The 20,451-nt window shown below is 37.6% G+C and overlaps 1 long non-coding RNA gene across 4 annotated transcripts in view; it reads left to right on the top strand.

Annotated features, from left to right (window-relative positions):
* LOC105238409 overlaps nt 1-20,451 on the top strand; it is a 53,698-nt gene that overhangs the window by 7,597 nt on the left and 25,650 nt on the right. For all 4 annotated transcript variants that reach the window (XR_004618986.1, XR_004618987.1, XR_004618988.1 and 1 more), the window contains exon 3: nt 18,648-18,719. This is a non-coding gene — a long non-coding RNA (uncharacterized LOC105238409). The remainder of the gene's footprint in view (nt 1-18,647; nt 18,720-20,451) is intronic.

Here is a 20,451-nt window from a genome sequence, read left to right as displayed (position 1 = left end):
ATCCTCACCAACACCTTGTTTCTTGTATTGTTAACTTTAGCCATTCTGATAAGTGGGAGGTTAACGGTATCTCATCATGGTTTTAATTTGTATTTCCCTGATGATGAGGGATGTTGATCATCTTTTAAATGTGTCTATGAGCCATCTGGATGTCTTCTTTGGAAAAATGTCTCTTTGTATCTTCTGCCCTTTTCTTAACTGGATTATTTGTTTTTGGGGCATTGAGTTTGAAAAGTTCTTTATAGATTTTTGGATACTAACCCTTTATCAGATAGGTCGTTTGCAAATATCCTCCCCCATTCTGTAGGCTGTCTTTTAGTTTCGTTGATTGTTTCCCTTGCTGTGCAGAAGCTTTTTAACTTGATGGAGTCCCAGTAGCTCATATTTGCTTTTGTCTCCCTTGCCTCCAGTGACATATCTAGTAAGAAGTTGCTATGGCTGATGTCAAAGACATGTTCTCCTTTAGGATTTTGATGGTTTCCTGTTTCACATTTAGGTCGTTAAAGACCTGAATTTATTTTTGTGTATGATGTAAGAAAGTGGTCAGTCTCATTCTTCTGCATGTTGCTCCCAACACCATTTGTCGAAGATTAGTTGACCATGGAGTTGTGGGTTCATTTCTGGGTTCTCTATTCTGTTCTATTGATCTATGTGTCTGTTTTTGTGTCAGTACCATACTGTCTTGATGACTGCAGCTTTGTAATATAGCTTGAAATCTGGAATCGTGATGCCCCCAGTTTTGTTTTTCTTTTTCAGGATTGGTTTGACTAGTCGGGGTCTTTTGTGGTTCCATACAAATTTTAGGATTGTTCTAGCTCTGTGAAAAATGCTGGTGGTATTTTGATAGGGATTGCATTAAATGTGTAGATTGCTTTGGGTAGCATAGACATTTTGACAATATTTGCTCTTCCAGGCAATTGGCATGGAATGTTTTTCCATTTCTTTGTGTCTTCTTCAATTTTTTTCATAAGTGTTCTATGGTTTTCAGAGTACAGATCTTTTAATTAGGTTTATTCCTAGGTATCTGATTTTTAGTGCAATTGCAAATGGGATCGATTCCTTGATTTCTTTTCTGCTGCTTTATAATGGTGTAACAGATTTCTGTACATTGTTTTTATATCCTGCAACTTTGCTGAATTCATGTATTAGTTCTAGCAATTTTTTGGTGGAGTCTTTCAGGTTTTCTACATAGAGTATCATGTCATCTACAAATAGTGAAACTTTGACTTCTTCCTTGCTAATTTGAATACCTTTTATTTCTTTTTGTTGTCTGATTGCTGAGGCTTTAACTTCTAGTACTATGTTAAATAACAATGGTGAGAGTGGACATCCTTGTCTTGTTCCTGACCATAGAGGAAGGCTTTCATTTTTTCCCCATTGAGGGTGATATTAACTGTGGGTCTTTTGTATATGGTCTTTATGATGTTGATGTGTGTTCCCTACTTTGTTGAGGGTTTTTTATCAAGAATGGATACTATATTTTGTCAAATGCTTTTTTTGCATCTATTGACAGGATTGAATGGTTCTTATCCTTTTATTAATGTGGTATGTCACGATTGATTTGCAAATATTGAACCATCCCTGCAGCCCAGGAATAAATCCCACTTGATTGTGGTGAATAATTGTTTTAATGTACTATTGGATTCAACTTCCTAATATTTTATTGAGAATTTTTGCATCCATGTTCACTAGGATACTGGCCTGTAATTCTCCTTTTTAGTGGGGTCTTTGTCTGGTTTTGGGATGAAGGTAATGGTGGCTTTGTAGAGTGAATTTGAAAGTTTTCCTTCTATTTCTATTTTTTGGAACAGTTTGAGAAGAATAGATATTAACTCTTTAAATGTTTGGTAGAATTCTCCTGGGAAGCCACTGGGTCCTGGACTTTTGTTTGTTGGGAGATTTTTGATTACTGATTCAATTTCTTTGCTGTAATGGATCTGTTCAAATTTTCTGTTTCTTCCTGTAGAACGAATTAATTTTTAATTGATTTTTCTCTGTATCTCTACTGTTTTCTTCCACTGAGTTCCACTCTATAATTTCTCTGTTTTGGGTTTAATATGCACTTTTTAAATAGTTTCTTTCTTAGATCATTGATTTTGATAACTTTTTAAATTTTGTAATACAGGAATTTGAAGCTAGAAATCTCCCTCCCCTCTATGTAGTTTTTTTCAGCTGCCTCTTACAAATTTTAGCATGCCATATTTTCTTTATTGGGTCAAAAGTTTTAATTTTTCCTCATGATTTCTTATTTAACCTATGGATTCTTCAGAAATATGATGTTTTAATATCATTTTGTAGATTTTTCAAATATCTTTATTACTGATTTCAGGCTTAATTCTTTTGTGCTCAGAGAATATATTCCAAGCCTTTAAATTTATAAGGACTCGTTTTATGGCCCACAATGTGGTGTTTAATGATGAAATGTTCTACATGCTGCTGAAAAGAGTATGTATTCTGCTGTTGTTGGATACAGTATTCTATAAATGTCAAGGTGGTTGACAGAGTTGGTCAACTCTTCTTTATTTTTATTGATTTTATGTCTGCTTGTCCTATCAATAAGAGAAATATGTTGAAATCTCCAACTGTGATTATAGATTTCTCAATTTTTCCCCAGTTCTGTCTGTTTTTGCTTTATGTATTTTAGAACTCTGTTATTAGGTGCAAACATATTAGGATTTTTTTGTCCCCTTTTTCATTACAAAATTCTTTTTTCCTGGTAATATTCCTTGTTCTGAAGTCTACTTTGTCTCATTTTAAAATTGCCACTCCTGCCTTTTATGATCAGTTTGCATGTTATATGTTTTCCTATATTTATTATTTTTTAAAGATTTTATTTACTTATTTGGCAGAGAGAGAGAGCACAAGCAGGCAGAGCAGCAGGCAGAGGGAGAGGCAGGCTCTCCGTTGAGCAGAGAGCCGGATGTGGGGCTTGATCCCAGGACCCTGGGATTATGACCTGAGCTGAAGGCTGATGCTTAACCAACTGAGCACCCAGGTGCCCCTCTTTTCCTATGTTTTAAACTATCTATATGTTTACATTTAAAGTGGGTATCTTTTAGACAGTTTATAGTTTGGTCTTATACTTTTATCCAATCTGACAATCTCTGCCTTTTAATTGGACAGTGTTAAGACCAGGAATTAGCTTGGGACGCCTGGGTGGCACAGTTGTTGAGCGTCTGCCTTCGGCTCAGGGCGTGATCCCGGGGTCCTGGTATCGAGCCCCACATCAGGCTCCTCCGCTGGGAGCCTGCTTCCTCCTCTCCCACTCCCCCTGCTTGTGTTCCCTCTCTCGCTGGCTGTCTCTGTCAAATAAATAAATAAAATCTTAAAAAAAAAAAAAGACCAGGAATTAGCAAACTGGTTCCTGGACTAAATCCAGCCTGCCACCTGTTTTTATAAAGCTTTGTTGGAATACAGTCATCACATTTGTTTACATGTTTGTAGCTGCTTTCATGCTGCAAATGAATAGTTGAATAGTTATGGCAGAAACCATATGGGCCCCAAAACCTAAAACAGTTACTACCTGGCCCATTACAGATAAAATTTGCCAATCCCTGGTTTAAATCATTATTGTTTAAAGTAATTACCACTGTGGTTGGACTTAATTCTACCATCTCGCCATTTGTTTTGTTTCATCTGTTTTTTGTTCTTTTTTTTTCTTTCCAATTGAGACTTTTTTTAAATTCCATTTTATCTCCACCATAGCTTATTAGTTATACCTCTTTTTTTTTTTGTATTTTCTTTTGTGCTTGCTATAATGGCCATAATATCCATCTTTAACATACCACAGTTTTACTTCAAATAATATACTATTCCACATACAGTTTAAGAACCTAACGGCAGTACATTTTTATTTCCCCTCTCCCATTCTGTGTGCTAGTTTTGTCATATATTTTACATGTATGTGTTTCCTTTAAGCCGTGAAATTTTACCCTCATGTTTATCATTTCCCATGTTTTCCACATCATGTTGCAGATCCAGATTTCTACCTGTTAGTATTTTCATTCTGCTCAAAGAATTTCCTTTAATATTTCTTGCAATGCAGGTATGCCAACAGTGAATTCTCAGCTTTTGTTTGTCTAAAAAACTCTTATTTCATCTACACTTTTGAAGGATATTTTCTACTGTGTATAATATTCTAGGTTGACAAATTTTGTCTTCTAATTTGTGTAGTTTCTAATGAAAAGTCAACTATAGTTCTTTGCTCCTTTGTATGCAAAATATCTAGATGTCTTTTTTCCTCTGACTCCTTTAAAAATTATTTTATCACTGTGTTTCAGCAACATAGTATGATGTGCCTCTTTGTGTGTGTTCATTTATGTTTCTTCTTTTTGGGGTTTGTTCAGATTCGTATCTATGGGGTTTTTATATTTTTCAGTCAAAATATTTTAAAGCTGGACATTATTTCTTGAAAGGTTGTTTCTGTTCACCTTCTTTTTGCTCCTTCTTGCAATCCAGTTGCACATATGTTGGACTTCTTGGTATTATCCCACAGGTAATTATTGCTGTTTTTGTTTTGTTTTTTCACTTTTTTTCTTTTTTCCTCTGAGCTTTGTTCTAGATAGTTTCTGTTGCTCTGTTGGTCAAGTTCACTGGACTTTGTTTGCTACCATGTCTAATCAGCTGTAAATTCTATACAGAATGTATGGAAATACTGAGATGTTTTGTTTTCATCTGTTCTATTTTGGTTAAAAAAATCATGTTCATGTTTTCCTGTACATTGGATCTTATTTATAGTAACTGTTTCTGACATCTTTGTCTGATGTTTCTATTATCTCTGTTTCTTGCATCTATTTATATGAATGGATATTTTTCTGGTTTATGGCTCATGTGTATCTCCTTCTTCAGATGTCTAATTCTTGATTAAAAGTTGGATATTCATTTTCTGTTGGCACTCAGAGACTTCTTTATTCTGCTTAGATTCCCCTTCTGTTTTGCGAAGTATGGGGTTCTAAATGCAAAATTATTTTCCTTCTAATTTAAAGATTTAGACAGTTTTCCTCACATATTTTTAACTGATAAAAGTCTGATTAATCTGATTCTTTTTCTCTTGTAAGCACACAGCTTTTTCTCTTTTTGAAACACTCAGAATTTTTATGTTCATCTTTCATGTTCTGAATTCTTTGTTTTTTTTTTAAGATTTTATTTATTTAAGAGAGAGAGAGAGAGCAAGACCACGAGCCTGGGAATAGAGGGAGAGGGAGAGGCAGGCTCCCTGCTGAGGCACCCCATGGTTCTGAATTCTTTCTAAGAGCTTTCTTGTTTGGGGCACCTGGGTGGCTCAGTCATTTAGCTTCTGCCTTCTGCTCAGGTCATGATCCCAGCGTTCTCCAGTGGGGAGCCTGCTTCTCCCTCTTCCACTCCCCCTGCTTGTGTTCCCTCTCTTGCTGTGTTTCTCTCTGTCAAATAAATAAAATCTTAAAGATTTTTTTTTAAAGATTTTATTTATTTATTTGACAGGGAGAGAGACAGCCAGTGAGAGAGGGAACACAAGCAGGGGGAGTGGGAGAGGAAGAAGCAGGCTTCCAGCAGAGGAGCCTGACGTGGGGCTCGATCCCATAACGCCGGGATCACGCCCTGAGCGGAAGGCAGACGCTTAATGACTGAGCCACCCAGGCGCCCCAAGAACTTTTTTGTTTTACTTATTTTTTGCATTTTTATTTAATACACAATTGAATTGGGGCCCTGGGTGGCTCAGTTGGTTAAGCGTCTGCCTTCAGCTCAGGTCATGATCTCAGGGTCCTGGGATTGAGCCCCGTATAGGGCTCCTTGCTCAGCGGGGAGTCTGCTTATCCCTCTCCCTCTGCTCCTCCCCCAGCTTGTGCTCTCTGTGTCTCTCGCTCAAATAAATAAAATCTTAAAAAATAAATAAAAGAGAGGCATGTGGCTGGCTCAGATGGTTAAGAGTCTGCCTTCGGCTCAAGTCATGATCTCCAGGTGCTGGGATCGAGCCTCATGTCAGGCTCCCAGCTCAGCGGGGAGTCTGCTTCTTCCTCTGCCTCTCCCCCTGCTTGTGCTCTGTCTCTCTCAAATGAATAAATAAAAAATCTTTAGAAAATAATTGTGGAAGATAGAAGAACAAAACGGCTTAGTAAGATTATTTTAAAAATACATTTGATTAAATTTAATAAACCATTGATTATAATTCCACCATTATTTTATTTATTTATATTAAAAATCACTAAATCACGGGACACCTGAGTGGCTTAGTTAAGCATCTGCCTTTGGCTCAGGTCATGATCCCAGGGTCCTGGGATTGAGTCCTGCATTGGGCTCCTTGCTCAGCAGGGAGCCTGCTTCTCCCTCTGCCTGCCGCTCCCCTTGCTTGTGTGCTTTCTCTGACAAATAAATAAAATCTTTAAAAAAAATCACTAAATCACTAATTAAACTAGGCTATGTCATTATTTGTGAAACTTTATTTCAGAGATGTTAAAATGCAAAAAAATGTGCAACTCAAAACTAGAGATAAATGGTATTTTCCTTCTGACCACATGATAGGTCTAATTTAATCTGAGCGTTTCTGTCCATCATTAATTTTGGAAACTTCCTTCTTTTTGTGAAGAACATGGTCTTCTCCCTATTTTTCCTATTAACATTAAAATTATTAGATGAATGTTGTCATTCAGGAGATGTCCATTGGTGAACTTTGGGAGTTCTGCTACTGCCCATAACAAGCACACGTGTGAATGTGTATAGGTGTGTAAGTTTCTCTGAGTAAGGCGACATAGTGAATATAGTCTTGAAATAGATTTGTGACCTACCATTCCAAAAAATTAAAAACTGCTGAATGTCAAATTTTTTTTTTTAAAGATTTTTATTTTTATTTATTCGACAGAGATAGAGACAGCCAGCGAGAGAGGGAACACAAGCAGGGGGAGTGGGAGAGGAAGAAGCAGGCTCATAGCAGAGGAGCCTGATGTGGGGCTCGATCCCATAATGCCAGGATCACGCCCTGAGCCGAAGGCAGACGCTTAACCGCTGTGCCACCCAGGCGCCCATGAATGTCAAATTTTTTTAAAAAAAGATTTTATTTATTTATTTGACAGAGAGAGAAAGAGCACAAGCAGAGGGAGCAGCAGGCAGAGGGAGAGGGAGAAGAAGGCTCCCCTCTGAGCAAGGAGCCTGATGTGGGACTCAGTCCCAGGACCCTGGAATCATGACTTGAGCTGAATGTGTAGCCTCTTAACCAACTGAACCACCCAGGCATCCCTCAAAAAAAATTTTTTTTTAAAGATTTTACTATTTAGTTGAGAGAGCGAGCGAGCGAGAGAAAGCATGTGCAGGAGAGAGCACAGAGAGAGCACAGAGGCAGAGGGAGAAGCCAACTCACTGCTGAGCAGAGGGCCTGATGTAGGGCTCGATCCCAGGGCCCTGGAACCACAACCTGAACCGAAGGCAGACGCTTAGCCACCTGAGCCACCAGGCGCCCCCCTGAATGTCAAATTTTATTCTACATTGTTCTATGTCTATATTCCTTTCTGCTGCATTCTGGTGCCATTTCTCTCTTTATTTTTTTGTGGCCTGATTTACTAGTCTACTGTGTACTTATTGCAATTCAGGCCAGCTACTGAACTTTTGTTTCAGTGAGCGCAAATTGAAATTTTATATAATCTTAAGTGATTCCATTTTCTAGATTTGTTAATTCCTTGTATCTATTGAGGTTACTATTTAAACTTGTTCTAAAATTCTGGTCTTCTTATTCCTGTAACAATTAAAAAAAATCAGCTTGATTTCTTTGTAGCCTGATTGGAGAAATGAATTTGAAGCTGACCTGTTTTTGTGAGATGTAGGGAACTATCGTTGTTATAGGGCATCAGTTACCTTACCAGTTAGTCCTGTGGAGGTGGGTGCTCCCCATTCTTTCTAGGTCATTACCAGCAACTGGCTTGTGAATCACTTCTAAGTTCCCACACCAGTTGCTTTCTCCTAAAGGCAAACAGTTGTCACTCGGGTCCCCAGGACATGATGTACAGGTTCAGTCCATCTGCTGTTTTTGGCTTAGTACCCTTTCCCCACCCAAATAAACACCAGTTGTTTATTATGTCTTCTTTTCTACTTGCTTTTTTTTTTTTAAGATTTTATTTATTTATTAGAGAGAGAGTGTGCATAAGCAGGGGGAGCAGCAGAGGGAGAGGGAGAAGCAGGCTCTCTGCTGAGCAGGGACACCCCCCCACCCCACCCTGATGTGGGGCTTGATCCCAGGACCCTGGAATCATGACCTGAGCTGCAGGCAGATGCTTAACTGACTGAGCCACCCAGGCGGCCCCTTTTCTACTTATTTTGACAAACTTTGAGCTTGGAACACTAGGGGTGAGTCACCTTTTGCTGCAGTACTCTTTCCTGTTTTGGCTTGTGGTTTTCTTAGTTTTCTGTTTTCATATTTATGTTTGTGTTTTATTAATTAATTATTTTATTTTATTTTATTTTATTTTTTTTAAAGATTTTATCTATTTATTCGACAGAGATAGAGACAGCCAGCGAGAGAGGGAACACAAGCAGGGGGAGTGGGAGAGGAAGAGGCAGGCTCATAGCGGAGGAGCCTGATGTGGGGCTCGATCCCAGAATGCCGGGATCACGCCCTGAGCCGAAGGCAGACGCTTAACCGCTGTGCCACCCAGGTGCCCCTGTGTTTTATTTTTTTTAGTTTTATTTATTTATGTAAGCAATCTCTACATCCAACATGGGGCTCAAACTCATGACCCCATGATCAAGAGTTGTATGCTCTTCCAGCTGAGCTAGCCAGGCACCCTGTGTTTTAAATACCACATACTTAAAAATCTTTGTCCTACTGAATTGATGTTACACCTTAATATACAGTAGACTTCTGTAAAATGATATCTGCATCTGTTTCTGAACTTTCTGTTCTGTTCTATTTGTACCGTGTGTATATTCAACAGTTCTACAATGTTTTCATTATTAAGTCTTCAGACTAAAACACAACACGACATCTGGTATGATTATTCTTCCACTGTTCTTTTTTATACACTTCCATGTAGTTCTTGCTTGTTTATTTTTCCATATCAACTTTAAATTTAATATATCTAGATCTAGAGGAAAAAACTGGCATTTTCATGGGGGCCCGCATAATGAGTTTGTAATGAAATAAGAGAATATATATATGGTGCTTTTGAGTGCTCCCATCCAAGAATAGGAGGAAACATTGTTTAAATGTATTTCTCTGCTATTTAGGAGAGTTTTACTGTGCCCTTCATAAATTTTGCTAATTTCACATTGTTTTTTGCTTTAAAAATAGAAGCTTGGAATGCCTGGGTCACGCAGTCAGTTGTGTCTGACTCTTGGGTTTTGGCTCAGGTTGTGATCTCAGGATCCTAGGATCAAGCCTGGCACCAGTCTCCGTGCGCAGTATGGCGTCTGCTTGGGTTTCTCTTTCTCTCTCAAATAAATAAATAAATCTTAAAAAAAATGCTTAATTCCAATATGAAGCTTTTTTTTTGTATATGAAGGCTAGTGATTTCTGTATATTAATTTTATATCCCCCTACCAAACTGAATTCTCTGGTTGTAGGTTCATACTTGATTTTCTTGAGTTTTGCAGAGATACAATCATTATGTGTAAATTCTGTTAGTTTTTTACCCTCTTTCCCAAATTTTACATATCTAACTTTCTTCTGTATCAGCTAATAGTAGGATTGGTGATAAGCACATCCTGCCCCCCGCCAGCTTTAACAGGAATGCCTCCAGTGTTTCCTCCTTAGTTCCTGCCTTTTTTTTTTTTTTAACTTTTCATTTTAATTTGTTAGTTAATATACAGTGTTATATTAGTTTAGCTATACAAAATAGTGATTCAAGACTTACATACAACATCCGGTGCTTACCACAAGTTCAGTCCTTAATCCCCATCACCTATTTAATCATCTCCTCCCCCATATCCCCTCTGGTAACCCTCAGTTTGTTCTCTATAGTTAGGAGTCTGTTTCTTGATTTCTGTCTTTCTTTAAACCCTTTGCTTGTTTGTTTTGTTTCTTAAATTACATGTGTGAGTGAAATCATGGTATTTGTTTTTCTCTGACTGGCTTATTTCACTTAGCATTATACTCGCTAGATCCATCTATGTTATTGGCAAGATTTCATTTTATTTATGGCTGAAAATATTCCATTGTACATATATATCACATTTTTATCTGTTCATCAATCAATGGACACTTGGGCTGCTTCCATATTTTGGCTATTATAAATGATGCTGTAATAAAAGGTTCCTGGCTTTTAGACTGCAGTATATCTATATAACAATTCCTATTTTATGGAATTAAAAAAAATCGGGTTTTGAATTTGTCACATGCTTTTTGAATATTTGTGATTTTTCAGTTAATCATATTAACTATCCTTTCATTTAAAATAAATCCAACTGGGACACACCATTGAATAATGGTCCAAAGTGTTCATGTCCTAATCCCCAGAACTTCACAGGCAAAGGCACTTTGCAGATGTGATTAAGTTAAGGATCTTGACATGGGGCAATTATTCTAGGTTATCCAGGTGGGCCTAGTGTCATCATAGAAAGAGAAAGGCAGGAGAGTCAGAGGAGATGTAATGATGGAACCATGGTAGAGAGATTTGAAGATGCTATGCTGCTGGCATTGAAGATGGAGGAAGGGTCATGAGCCAGAGAATGAAGGTGATGATGAAAAGCTGGAAAAGAGAAGAAAACAGATTCTTCCCTACAACTTCCAGAAAGAACGCAGCCCTGTCAACACCTTGATTTTATCACAGCAAGGTCTATTTTGGATATACCTACTAAATTACCTATTACAATACCTGAATAATTGTATCCTGAATAATTATTGAGCTACTTTGCTAGGAAGTACACTACTGGTTAGCTTTGACTATGAAAAAATAGATTGGAGCACCTGACAAAAAGTTTCACTGAACAAAAAAGAATAGTCATCTTTGGGTAGATGTGTAATACTATGAGTGAATATGAAGTTAAACATCCTATAGCCTTATTGAAATGGGGGCAAAAAAGAGCAGCCACAGGAGGGAATGGTCAACTGTGGTGGAAATATCTTTTATATTTAAGGGTAAAGACAATGGAAGACTACAGTCACCTTTTCTATTTATACATTTAACTGAGCTTGTTTGGATCAACTTCATTTCCATCTGAAAGGAAACTGTTGCAGGAAAACATGTATTTAATCACTATAGGAAAAGGACAAGCAAGTTATAATGGAAGATGTGAGAGGTTATAGGCAATGAGCCATGCATAGTAACTATTGCATAATTATGGTAAAGAGTATTTTGTTTTTTTTTAAGATTTTATTTGTTTATTTGACAGAGAGAGACAGCCAGCGAGAGAGGGAACACAAGCAGGGGGAGTGGGAGAGGAAGAAGCAGGCTCCTAGCGGAGGAGCCTGATGTGGGGCTTGATCCCAGAATGCTGGGATCACACCCTGAGCCAAAGGCAGACACTTAACGACTACGCCACCCAGGTACCCCGGTAAAGAGTATTTTGATAAGCATCTTCCTCAATGATTTATCTTTGTATTATTTACTTTTATTATTTTTCTTTCTTAAATCCAGTGATTCAGTTATTCTATAGTTAAACAATTACTGTATCCTCAGCCTGTTTCTTTCTTTTTTTTTTTAAAAGATTTTATTTTAAAATAATCCCTGCACCTAACGTGGGGCTCAAACTTACAATCCCGAGATCAAGAGTTGCATGCTCCACTGACTGAACCAGCCAGCCATCCAGCCCTTGTTTCTTAATAGTGAATAAAGTGGAGTTTGGTTTAACCATGGTAAGTTTGAGGTTACAGAAATAAAGGAAAATAGACGGAGGGGGTGCCTGGGTGGCTCAGTCAGTTAAATTTCTGACTCCTGATTTTGGCTCAGGTTTTGATATCAGGGTCTTGAGTTTGGGCCCTGCATTGAGCTCTACACCTGGCATGGAGCCTACATTAAAAAAAAATGGATTAACAAATTAGAAAAGTAATGAATATGTAATTGAAAACCGTGAAATAAGATCAAATCACAAGATGTTAGAATACAGAATAATGGACATGGAATTAGGTAGGTTCTGATTGTACAGGCTCTCTGAAGAAATGACTTTTAATCTTGAGAGAATGAGAGGGAGAGACTTTTAATCTTGAAATCTTGAAGAATGAGAGGGAGCCAGTCCTACAAAGAGCTGTATCAGAGGGTCACGGGGATGAAACACCATATGGGAGATGATAACAGGGAGAAAACTGCCCATTAAATTTCCCCATCTTGTCATTATGAAAACTTCCAAACACAGAAAAGTTAAAAAGGATAATGAACATGCATTTACCATCCAATTCCCACTCAGTTTAAAAGCTAACAGTCATATTTGTTTTATCTTTCTATAATTTTCTACATAACCATAACATAATCACACCTTCTAAAATATGTCAAGTGATGCATGTTCAAATTTTCCCAGTTGTCCCAAGATTGACTTTAATAGCTATTTTTCTTTTTATTTAGAATCAATTCTATGTTCACAAATTATATTTAGTTGATATGTCTCTTTTAGTCTAGTTTTGTTTTCTACCTTTATTCCTTTTTTCCATGAAGCTGGCTTTTTCTTCTTAGAGGCCATGCAGTTGTCTTGTAGGGTGTTCCATATTTTGGGTTGTTGTGCTTGTTTCCTAATGTTGTCATTTAACTTATTCTGCCATCTACATTGGAAATTAAGTGTAGAGAGAAGATTGAGTTTGGGTTAAACAATTTTGCAAGAATATTTCACAAATAATGTTAAATATTTTGTGTTGTTATATATTAAGAGGCACATATTGATACCATGTGGCTAAATTTGATCATATGGTTAAGGTGATGACTGTCAAATTTCTCATTTTAAAGGTCCTTTTTAATCCTTACAATTAGGAAGTAATCTGTGAAGTGATTCTAACCCCCTCTTGGAAATTTATATTTTATTTGTTTGATTTAAAGGGAAGGCCAGAGTTGAAATAGGACACCATTCAGATATGAGTGATAATGAGATGCTATATATCAAAACCTGTAGGAGGTGATCAAAAAGTAATTTTTGGAAAGTCATCTTGTGGGAAATTAGTACTCTTTGATAAATGCGGGAGATGAAAATTTAGGGCCAGAATTTTGATTTGCTTAACAGTCACCATCTAACAACTGATTATTGCCCCACATGATTATACTTATAATCCTAGTTCTAATACAGTGTCTGTCACATACGGAGAGTTGATAAGCTGTCAAAGCAATCCAAACCTAAGAAACTAGGAAAATAACAGATTAACCTAAACCCAGCAGAAGGAAACCATTCATACAGTTAGAAGTATGGAGGAAGAATAAAACATTTATTTTCTGTGGAAAAAACACTGATCTAAACTAGACTTATAATTTGATCAATGTAAAGATGAGAAATACAATGGCTTTAATAAGGTGGCATACATATATTTATGGAGAGTTTTAAAATAGCATGGTAATACTATGTATATAAAATATTTTTTTTTCAAATTGACTCAAAGTAGAAATTGCCCTGGTTGGGAAAATGAAAATTTGTTACAAAATCTCTCTTTTAAAAAAATACTTAAGTAACCAGGTAAAAACTGCAGAGATAATCTGTAAAAGAATTTTATAGGCTAATTCTATAAGGCTAACAGTCTGAAACAATACTGGATGAGGATTGTTTCTAAAAAAAAAAAATCTAGATTTATGAATATGAATACAAATACCCTAAGGAAAACAGTAGCAATGAAACCAAGAATTGAGGAAATCATGATTTGAGAGTTATAACTTTGCTTATCGGTCACCATTTTAAAATTTATATAATTTATATGATTGCACTCTATTTACAGCTTCTTAAGCAAGATGTATCCAAACTCAAGAAGTTAAAAAAAACCCCAAAAAACGGAAGGGCATCTAGGTGGCTTGGTCAGTTGAGTGTCTGGCTCTTGGTTTTTGGCCTGGGTCATGATCTTGGGGTTGTAGGAGTGAGCCCCACGAAGGGTGGGGAGTCTGCTTGGGACTCTCTCCCACTTCTTGTCCCTCTGCCTCTCCCCTTGCTCACACACTCCCTCTAAAATAAATAAGTCTTAAAAAAAAAAAAGGAAAAAAGAGAACGAGCCAATACCAGTTAAGATAGAATTAGTATATTCCTCCCTGTGTCTCCCACTGAATGCAATTAAAATCCTAGAGAGAATGTATGGGCAACTATTAGAGAAACCTGAAAGTAAATTTTAGTAGACTGGAGAAGGAAACCAGAATTTGGAAGTTTGACTAAGCTGGTGGTTAAGTGTTCTGGCCTGGAGCAGAACTGTGCACCAAGCTTAAATAGAAACCAAGAGAGGCTGTCTCTGGTTAAACGAGTGGGAGAGGAGGATTTTGTGGGGTAATGTGTAAGAAATTTATGTTGTTTTTGTTTTCTTTCTGGTCTCACCCCAGGCAAACACTAGTCCTGAAAGCTGCAATCCTGTAGTGGGCAGGTGGTGATTGCAGCAGCTACCAGCAAGTACTTAAACCCTGAGGAAGGGGAATCCTACCTTATTAGTGAAAGTCTGTTTTGAATAAAATAGAGGAAATCCCATTACTTTTCTCCTCTTTATTCTCTTACTGTTTGGCACTGGAGGAAGACCTAGCTGTGGGAAGGGCACAGCAGAATAGGAAAACTAAAAGGGGCGCCTGGCTGGCTCAGTCTGTAGAGCATGTGACTCTTCATCTCTGGGTCCTGAGTTAAAGTCCCAGGTGGGGGGCGCCTGGGTGGCACAGCGGTTAAGCGTCTGCCTTCGGCCCAGGGCGTGATCCTGGCGTGATGGGATCGAGTCCCACATCAGGCTCCTCTGCTATGAGCCTGCTTCTTCCTCTCCCATTCCCCCTACTTGTGTTCCCTCTCTCACTGGCTGTCTCTATCTCTGTCAAATAAATAAATAAAATCTTTAAAAAAAAAAAAAAAGTCCCAGGTGGGCTGTGGAGCCTACTTAATAATAATAATAATCATAGGAAAACCAAAGCTCTTTAGATCTAACTAGGTCAGGAAGGGGACCTCTGGGAACTAGAGAGTTCTGGGGAGACAGAGGCGAGGAGGCAACTTAGGGGTCCCATGAGGTGTATGGACTTGAGGAGCCCTCTCAAGCTGTACATATGTAGATCTGACACTAGGCAGCATACCAAAGGCCCTGAGAACTGAATCAGAAGGTAGATCATCATCTGAATCTCAGAATGGATAGTGGGTGAAGCACACATTAAGCATAAAAACACCGCAAATCCTTTGAAAACTGAACTGACACTGGAGCCTCAAGGCACAGAAAGTGGTTTGGAACTTGCCTGCTGAATGAATGTAAATAAACTGCCTGCTAAAACAAACCAAAATTGTCAACCTCCATAGGATTTAAGCTATGCCAAGAGAATCAAATTATTCAAAATGTCCAAGAAACAAAATGTATTCTACATACAAAAAATGAGGAAAATTTCAACTCACGGTTGGGGGAGAAAAGACCCAGCACTGAGGTCACACATGTTAGAATTACCAAAGACTTTCAAACAGCTATGAGAACCATGTTCCAAGAAGTAAAGTGAACACTCTTGAGAGAATGACTAAACAGAGGAAATAGAAGGTATAAAAAAAGAACCAAAAGTAAATTTTAGAACTGAAAAATAATAAAAATTAAAACTTAATGACCTCAATAACAAAATGGAGAAAACAAAGGAAAGTTAATAAGTGAATTTGAACATACATCAATAAAAATTATCCAATATAAAAGAGTTTTAAAAAAGATTTTATATATTTATTTTGAGAGAGAGCGAGGGAGAGAGGAAGGGAGTGCTGAGCAGGGAGCCCGACATGGGGCTTGATCCTAGGACTCAAGGATCATGACCTGAGCTGAAGGCAGATGCTTAACTGACTGAGCCACCCAGGCACCCCTCCAATATAAAAGATTAAAAAACTTTAACAGAAACCTCAGGACCTAAGGGACAATACCAAAAAGTTTAACACTTGTGTTGTTTGAATTGTAGAAGGAGAGAAGAAAGTGCAACGAAGAAAAATATTTAAGAAATAATGGCCAGAAACCTACCGAATTTGGCAAAAGATATAAACTTACAGATTCAAGAAAGAATATACAGGCATGCCTTGGGATATTGTGGGTTTGGTTCCAGACTACCACAATAAAGTATATCACAATAAAGAGAGTGAAATGAATTTTTTGGTTTCCCGGTGCATATAAAAGTTACGTTTACACTACATTAGTATGTTAAATGTGCGATAGCACTGTGTAAACTAATATACATACCTTAACTAACACTTTATCACTAAAAAATGCTAATCATCATCTGAGCTTTCAGTGAGTCATAGTCACTGATAACATATCACTACAACAAATACAATAACAATGAAAATTTTGACGTAAGAATTACCAAAATATAACACAGACGCACAAAGTGAGCAAATATTGTCAGAAATTTTTTGGCACCAATAGACTTGTTCAGGATTGACTTGCCACAAACCTTCAATTTGTAAAGAATGCCTGATTTGCAAAGCTCAATAAAATGACGTATGCCTGTAATCCCACAAAAGGATAAACTAAAAAGAAACCTTTGCTGAGACAGACCATAATAAAACTGCTGAAAATCAAAGGAAAAAAATCTTGAAGGCTTCCAATGGAATACTGATACATATAGGAGAATACCTTTTATAACAAAATTTCTCATCAGAAAGTATGAATGCCATGGGTAGGTGGAACAACATTTTTAAAGTACTTTTTTTTTTTTTAAAGATTTTATTTATTTATTTGACAGAGATAGAGACAGCCAGCGAGAGAGGGAACACAAGCAGGGGGAGTGGGAGAGGAAGAAGCAGGCTCATAGCAGAGGAGCCTGATGTGGGGCTCGATCCCATAACGCCGGGATCACGCCCTGAGCTGAAGGCAGACGCTTAACCGCTGTGCCACCCAGGCGCCCCTTAAAGTACTTTTTTAAAGTACTTTAAGGAAAGCACTTTTTTAAAGTACTTTAAGGAAAGCACTGTCAATCTCCTAGTCTTTTCAGTGAAAATACCCAGGGTCATGAGATCAAGCTCTATGCCCTTGGGCTCCACCCTGGCTGTGGAGCCTGTTGAAGATTCTCTCTCTCCCTCTCCCTCTGCTCCTCCCATGCCTGCCCCCTCCCCCTGCCTCCTCTCTCCCCATTTGTGCTCTCTTTCTCTCTCAAATAAATAAATCTCTTAAAAAATAAATAAAATTAAAAATAAATAAAAGTAGGGCGCCTGGGTAGCGCAGCCGTTAAGCGTCTGCCTTTGGCTCAGGGCGTGATCCCGGCATTCCAGGATCGAGTCCCACATCGGGCTCCTCCGCTGGGAGCCTGCTTCTTCCTCTCCCACTACCCTGCTGTGTTCCCTCTCTCGCTGGCTGTTTCTCTGTCACATAAATAAATAATAAAATCTTTAAAAAAAAATAAAGTTTCCAGACAGAAAAATAAATAAAAGGAAAAGCTGACATACAGATTTGAGAAAATATTTGTAAACCATCTACCTGGATAATGGATTAATATATAAAAGATAAGGAATTTATACAACTCAATAGCAAAAAACCTCGAATAGCAAAAATCTCAATAGTAAAAAGTCGGCAAAGGACCTGAATAAATACCTTTCCAAAAAAGACATAGAAATAGCCAACATGTACATGAAAAGGTGCTCAACATCACTAATCATCAGGAAAATGCAAATTAAAATCACTATTAGATATCACCACATACCTGTTAGAACAGTTTTATCAAAAAGGCAAGACTTAATAAGTGTTGGTGATGATATGGAGAAAAGGGATCCCTTGTACATCACTGGTGGGAATGTAAATTGGTACAGCCACTATGGAAAACAGTATGGAAATTCATCAAAAAAGTAAAAATAGTATTATATGATCCAGAAATTCCATTTCTGGGTATATATATCCAAAGGAAATAGAATCAGGATCTCAAAGATGTATCTGCACTGCCATGTTCCTTGCAGCATTACTCAAAGTAGCCAAGATATGGAAACAATCTTAAGTATGCATCTATAGATGAACGGATTAAGAAGATGTGGTACATGTGTACACTCATAAATACAAGGAGTAGTATTCAGCCATGAGAAAGAAGGAAATCCTGCCATTTGTGACAACATGGATGGACCCTGAGTGCATTATGCAAGTGAAATAAGTCAGAGAAAGACAAATACTGTATGATCTCACTTATATGTGGAATCTAAAAAAGCCAAACTTAGTAACAGAGTGAGAATGGTGGTTGCCAGAGGCTTGGGATGGGAAAAGTGGGGGAGATACTGGTCAAAGGGTACAAACTGTTAGTTATGAGTAAGTTCTGGGAATCTAATGTACAGCATGGTGACTGTAGTTAATCCTGAATTATGTAATAGTTGCAAAGAAAGTAGATTAATTGTTTTCACCACACCCACAAAAAGGTAATTACATGGAATGATGGAGGTGTCAACTAACCCTTTGTGGTAATCATTTCACAATATATACATGTATCAAATAATCACATTGTACACCTTAACTTACCCAATGTTATATGTCAGTTAAACCTTGGTAAAGGCGGGGGATATATATGTGTATATATAAAATAAATGCACAAAGCAAAAACTGATAAAATGAAAGTAGTAGATAAAACCAAAATTAATGTGGGAGATTTTAACATTTATCTCTTACCTATTGATAGATCAACAGACAAGAAATCAAGGTACAGAAGAATTCAGTGCCATCTAAATGACATCTATGGATGGACAGCAGAGTATGTATTCTTTTCAGTTGCATGTGGAGTATTCACCAAGATAAACTATATTCTGGGTCATAAACTGAATCTTCATAAATGTAAAAGAATTGAAATCATGCCAAGCATTTTCCTTACCAAAATGGGATTAAATAGAAAAAAATAGCAAAGATATTTAGCAAGTCCACAAATACTTGAAAATTAAACAACTGACACGTAACCAGTCCATGAGTCAAACAGGAAGTCTTAAACGAAATTAGAGGATATTTTCAACTGAACAAAAGTGGAAATACAGGATGTTAATTTATAAGATACAGCCACAGCAGTACCAAGAGGGAATTTTTGTTTTAAGATTTTATTTGTCAGAGAGCGTAAGCAGGGGGAGTGGCAGGCAGAGGGAGAAGCCGGCTCCTTGCTGAGCAATGAGTCTGATGCGGGACTCAATTCCAGGGTCCTGGGATCATAACCTGAGCCGAAGGCAGACACTTAACTAGGCCACCCAGGAGTGTTCCCTAAGAGGGAAATCTTTAGCAACCAAATGGGTTGGTGTCAGAGTAAGTGTAATATAGAGTTAAGATCTTCACCACCAGCCAGGCTAACTAGGCCATTCTTTTCTACGGTGAATATGGATGGCAAATGAAGAGCAGTAAAAAGGCATTCTTACCTCTTCCAGCCAGGGAGGTATGAAAAGGAGGGAGGTATGAAAAGGAGGCTGGTAGGGTGCCAGAACTCCCACTCACACATAATAGTAAGGAGGACTCCTCCTCCCCACCCCATTGGTGGAGGCTGAGTGAGAAACCTGTGTTTCTATCTCCCACCTGCCATAACAAGATGGCACTCCCCCTTCCCATGTGAGTGGAGTCAGAGAATGCCAGCTTAAACAAGGTTTAAATAAGATTTAGAATCTTAACACACAATGTCCACATTTCAACTGAAAATCCATCATCATAACAAGTACCAGGAGAATCTCAAATTGAGTGAAAAATAAAAGAGTATCGAGATGACAAAGATATTAGAATTATCTCATAAATACATAAAACTTCATAAAAATGCCTGAAACAAATATACTTGAAACAAAAGAAAAAACAAAGTCTCAGCAAAGAAATGTGAAGTCCAGAGAAGAAAATAGATGTAAAAAAGAAACAAAGGAAAATTAACTGAGAAGTATGATAATGGAAATAAACTTAATAGATGTGCTAACAGCATAAATGGAGGAGACAGAGGAAGGAATCAGAACAACAGAAATTACCCAATCTGAATAATCAAAAATAGACTGAGAAAAGAGTGAAATACGACTCAGGAACCTGTGAGACTATAATACAAGATCTAACATTCCTCACATTGAAGTCCTGGAAGGAAAAAAAAACAGGACTGAAAAAGTACTCAAGGAAATAATGACTGATAATTCCCCAATTTGGCCAAAGACCATAAACAGATTCAAGACACTAAGTAACAAGCCTCTCCCCACCCCCGCCCCCAGTCATGTCACATCATAGTCAAACTTCTGAAAACTAAGGACAAGATAAAAATCTTGAAAGTAAGAGAAATACCACCTTACATTTGGAGGGGGAAACTCAAACAAAAGCAGATTTCTCATGAGAAACCATAGAGGCTGGAAGAAGTACATTTTAAAGCACTGAAAGAAAAAATTCTAAATTCCAAATCCTATATCCAGAAAAAAACCCCCACAAAACCAAACAAAAACGTGTGTAATTCAAGAGTAAAGGGAAACAATATCATCAGTCATTAGGAA

The sequence above is a fragment of the Ailuropoda melanoleuca genome, chromosome 12 (assembly GCF_002007445.2).
Source record: "Ailuropoda melanoleuca isolate Jingjing chromosome 12, ASM200744v2, whole genome shotgun sequence".
Lineage (NCBI taxonomy): Eukaryota > Metazoa > Chordata > Mammalia > Carnivora > Ursidae > Ailuropoda > Ailuropoda melanoleuca.
Note: the sequence above shows the minus strand (reverse complement) of the source record. Positions and strands in the feature narration are given on the sequence as shown.